A 4,963-nucleotide genomic window follows, 5' to 3' on the forward strand; every position below is an offset into this window, starting at 1 on the left:
GCATATTTACCCTAGTCAATATTCATATCTTTGAGAAAAGTTCTTTTTTTTTTTTTTTTTTTTAATGCACTGGTGCTTTGACGTGAGCTCAAGTGAATCTGCTTATTTATTCCGAGAGGACGGTCTTAATTTGTCCATCGGAAGATAGGAAAGATTTGCCATCTCATTATGATGTTTCCTTAATCATACCTGAACTTTGAGCAGCAACCTTGATTGGTTGGCTCTGCGTTACAATCTATAACAACCAGAAAATACATATGGGTTGCATGAATTTGAAATCTCATCTGACATCTGAGTAATGTTAATCTTGTTTATATGACAACCTCATTATGGCATATAATTGCTCAGCAATCTCCTAGCAAATACTGGGTTAAAAATGCCTGGAAGATGCTTGTTCTCCTCATTATTAATTAGCACGTGTCCACTTCGCCAGATCCAGTGCCCAAACTTCATTTGTTATGTTCAGCCAAATGCATGAATAGCTTTGGAGTAATTATTTTCCAACATCATCTAATACCTCTCTGCACATCAATTAAAAATCCTCTTAACAAGGAACTGCATTTTGTTTGAGATCAAATGCCTGGTCCAAAGCTATATCAATCATGTAGAGCTAATTAGTGGCTCTGCTTTATATCATTTGTTTTACTTTATTATTTCATTGTACACTTCCTTATGAAACCAATTGAACAATTTTAAAAATCTTTGTTCAATTAATTGACGGCTTAAAGGCCAGCTACCTAGTCAGGCTTTCTTCGCTGTGAAAAGAAATACACGTAAAGAAGGGAAGAGAAGGGGGGCCCCATAGATGTGTTATTATACCTATTTACTTTCTGAAGTGCCCGCTCTATAGATACAAGTTTTAAAAGGTTTATCACCATTCTTATTCTGCTTGCAAATAATTCATCGCTCGCCATACCTTTATAGCTTTTCTCTATGTGGAAAACCATTTCAGAAGGATGAGTTGAAACAATAATACTAGATGTAGGGCCGTTAATCTTGGCGACTGCGCATAGAAGCCCTCTAAATTACTGTGTATTTCTGTCAGCATTTTATAAACCAGTTGTCCGGCTTTCTTCCTTAGTGCAAAAAAGTGCTGAGCTGTGAAAACTGTTTAGCAGCACTCCTTTGGGGTCTGGATAGAGCTGTGGATTCCAATACAAATATGAATGAATTAAGTGCACGCTAACTATCCAAAGTGGGAACCTATAATGAGGAGGACAAATTCTAGCCCTTTAGAATTTCCGCTTGCTCATCAGAACCAGGCCCCAGCGCAGGACAAACAGGGGCAGGAGACGGCCGTCTTGTTGGCCCCAAGTGTGTGCCATCCTGGCCTGCAGGCTCTTTCACACCCACCCTCCCTCCTGGTATTCATCTTGATTTATGAAATCCCCCCACCCCTCCCCCGCCCTTCACCAAATCCTGGTGCAAAGTGGCCCCTGCCGTCACAAAGCCTATCGCAATTAAAGCAAAATCAAGGCGTTCATACTGGAAAAAGTAGAACTCATTTACTCCAACACTGGCTCCTGTAGAAGGCCCCCTTCCTCACACACGCGAATCCATTTTAACTAAACAAAGCTGACAAATCGGCAGATGTCAGGGCCTCCAACAAATGGGCTGGGTCCTCTCCGGTCTGTGCCAGAAGGGGAAAAATCAAGACCAAATTTTCTGAATAGTTAGGCTGGATTAAAAAAATGCTTCAGAGTGCTGCAAGTATATAAATGAATGGCGTGTATTTACACATTTATTCCTTTGAAAATAAACGGGTGGGAGAGATTCTGTCCAAGGATAAGGATGAGAGTTTTTTTTGAAAAAGCTTTTATAAGGTTTGAAAATCCTCTCGAATCACTGGGGGGTGGGGGTGGAGATTAAAAGGCTTGGGAATCCCCTAATTTACTTGTTCCTCACCCAGACGTCTGTTCTTTATAATGATTAAGTTACTAACCTTTATTTGTCAGTAATAATTGAATTTTACACCAAAGTGAATTATCGCAACAAATGAACTGTTCTGCCGCAATTTTAAATAGCCTCCTTTGCAAATTATCTCCCGTGATTTATATTAATCCTATAGGGAAGGCAGAGAAAAATTGTATGAAGATGGATGGTTTGGATTTAATGTAAATGGATAAAAGTATATGATAGCTTCTCATGGTTCTGCAAATGAATTTAACATGATACCCTCCTGGCTCCAGTATTCATTTCAAAGTCTGGGTAGCAAGTTTAAATATAAATCTTCAAAAGGTCTGCAGGTTAGAAACCATGGCATGCTCTACCCTAAGAGAGAGAGAGAGAGAGAGAGAACTTGCGCAAGAGAGAATTTCACTCAAGGTCACATTACTTTGATTTCCCCCCAAAATCTGTGATTATAGGATTAAATATCTCTATAAAATACCCCTTTTGCAACTAGCTGAAGGGCCCATGTAATTGTTTGAATTTCTCTTTTCCTGCTGACACAGACTCAAATTCACATTCTGTTTCTTCCATGAAGCCTTCCCCACAACTCACTTGCCCTCTGACTTTTCTGCCTAATTTCTGCCCATCCCAGCAACTCCCGAAACCTTCCCTGGTTGTTCTAGTTCATGGTTTCCCAAACTTCTGCAATAATGGGAATCATCTGGGAAATACAGATTCCCAGTTCTCTTCTCTAGAGATTCTTGAACAAATACATTTGGAGTGGGGCCTGGGAATCTGTATGGTTTCACAAGCAACCCAGGCAATTTATATCATCAAGAAAGTTCTACAAACACATTGGGAGAGGGGATGGATCATGTTCTCTGAATGTCTTAATGTCGTGTTCTCTTAATGCTCTCACTGTCCACGGTTTTTACTGCTGAGAAATATTCTATAGCTATTTCATGTATGTCTCCCATAGGGTGTGATAAACACCTCAAATGTAGAGAATATTTTATTTGGGCACTTCTACTCCATCTAATCCTCCTAAAAACCCAAGAATACCTTGTAGGCTCTTGACAAGAAATAACTGGATATAATTTAAGTGAGAGCATTGCCAACACTTAGCAAGACTGCAGGAGACACAGCAAGGACAGTGTGGAGCAGGTGGTGGTGGAAAAGGTAAGAAAGCTGGTCGTGTCATCCTCAATAAAGACCAATGACACGTACAGACTTTTTCTGATGAAGTAATGTTCGTAGAAATTTAGAAAGCATGGAAAAGCACTAACATTAAAAAAAAGAGAGAGTGAGAAAAATGGTTGAAGGTGGTCAAAAGATACAAACTTCCAGCTATAAATAAATAAGTCCTGGGGATAAAATGTTAACAACTGCGACAACAAAAGGCTTATCACGGCAACCGCCACGAAATTGCCATTGTTAATATTCTGGCACTTATCTCTCTTAATTATTATAAATCTAGTTCTCCAACTTGCAAAATGCTCATGTGCTTCATGGGAAAGTCCCATGCAGAGTTGGTGAACTTGGCTTCTGCCCAGGATGGGGCCAGTCAGGGATGTTTATCTCGTTTGTGTCTTTGTAGCTTACATTGTTGGGTCCTTGGGAGCCTGGTACTGAAGGCAAACCCTGGAAAACAAACAAAACAGCCAAGTCAGTGGTTGCTAAAACTGAAACAGGTAAAAGAATATTCAAATCCAAAACAATTAGAGTCCTGCCCCTGAGAAGACAGGAATGGCCGACCAATAAAAATGGGATAAAAGGCAGAAAAATGGGAATTGGGATGTTAGTTTATACATGCCTCTGGGGTTGGGGGGAAGGATTTAAAACCTAAGGGGATAAAAATCAGAATATAAATTTCAAAACTACCTGAAATTAGAAGGCTTTGAAATTAGAAGACTCACAGTCATGAGTATTTTACTCTAAAGAGATGAAAGTAAAAATTCTAGTCATGGAGATGTTGAAGATAAAATGAAATTTAGGGCATTTATTTAGATATTTGGTGTTGGACAAATCCAACCACGGTTTAAAAATATTTTTTTAAGTTTGTTTTTTATCTTTATTTTTTTTTAAATGTTTTATTTTATTTTCGAGACAGACAGAGACAGAGCATGAGCAGGGGAGGGGCAGAGAGAGAGGGAGACACAGAATCGGAAGCAGGCTCCAGACATCGAGCGTGTCTGCACGGAGCCCAGAGCGGGGCTCGAACCCACGAACCGTGAGATCACGACCTGAGCCTAAGTCTGATGCTTAACCGACTGAGCCACCCAGGCACCCCTCCAGCCACATTTTAAAGAGAGCTCTGATCCTCCCTTCTGCCTTTTTGATACCATATTTTCACAGATTTTCCAAGAGGAACATTATTTCATCAATATTATGCTCACTTTCTACGCAAAGCTCACAATATCTTTATGATTGACATATACAGTGATGATGTCAAGGTCTTTGATTTGTGTCTGTGTTTATTTGTAAAGCACATTTAGCCCTAGCTCAAATGTGAGAGCTTTTTTTTAACTGGGGAGCTCTTTCCCCCAGTCAGGGAAAAAAAGCATAGATTCTCCCACTAAACAATGTCTTCCTCAATATTAGAGAATGTTTTGAAAACTAAATCTACATATAAATAAAAGTTCCATCTAGGAGGAAAAACTGAAGATACGCAAAAGAAAGAAAAACGCAGCTAAATATTGTATATAGCTTTTGTACTGCTGAATGATAATTGGCATATTTTCTTCATTCTTGAAAAATTTAAATGTTTAAGGAAGTGTTTCCCAGAGTTTATTTTAGAATACTGGTCCCAAGAGATGCTCCAGTTAAAGAAGCTCAGAGTTTGAATAAATTTGGGAAGTTCTTATCACCTACTAAGCCATTCACTTAGAGCCTCCAGAAGCATATTAGCATATTAACGTCTCTAATAAATCCTGCTGCAAAGACACGAATTTGCTTGGCTTTATCCCTTGATTACCCCAAATAATTATCCTTTCTCACACATACTTCCGACTATCTCTTTGGGTATCCTTTTTATAAAACAACAGGTGTGATATTCTAAATATCTAACAACCAA

General features: G+C 39.1%; 1 non-coding gene across 1 annotated transcript; it reads right to left on the minus strand.

Annotated features, from left to right (window-relative positions):
• Positions 1-4,090: 4,090 nt before the first annotated feature.
• Positions 4,091-4,175, minus strand: TRNAL-UAG. Its single transcript has one exon. It is a non-coding gene; the product is annotated as a tRNA-Leu (tRNA).
• Between the last annotated feature and the right edge of the window lie 788 nt (positions 4,176-4,963).

The sequence above is a fragment of the Panthera leo genome, chromosome D3 (genome assembly GCF_018350215.1).
Source record: "Panthera leo isolate Ple1 chromosome D3, P.leo_Ple1_pat1.1, whole genome shotgun sequence".
Classification (NCBI taxonomy): Eukaryota; Metazoa; Chordata; class Mammalia; order Carnivora; family Felidae; genus Panthera; species Panthera leo.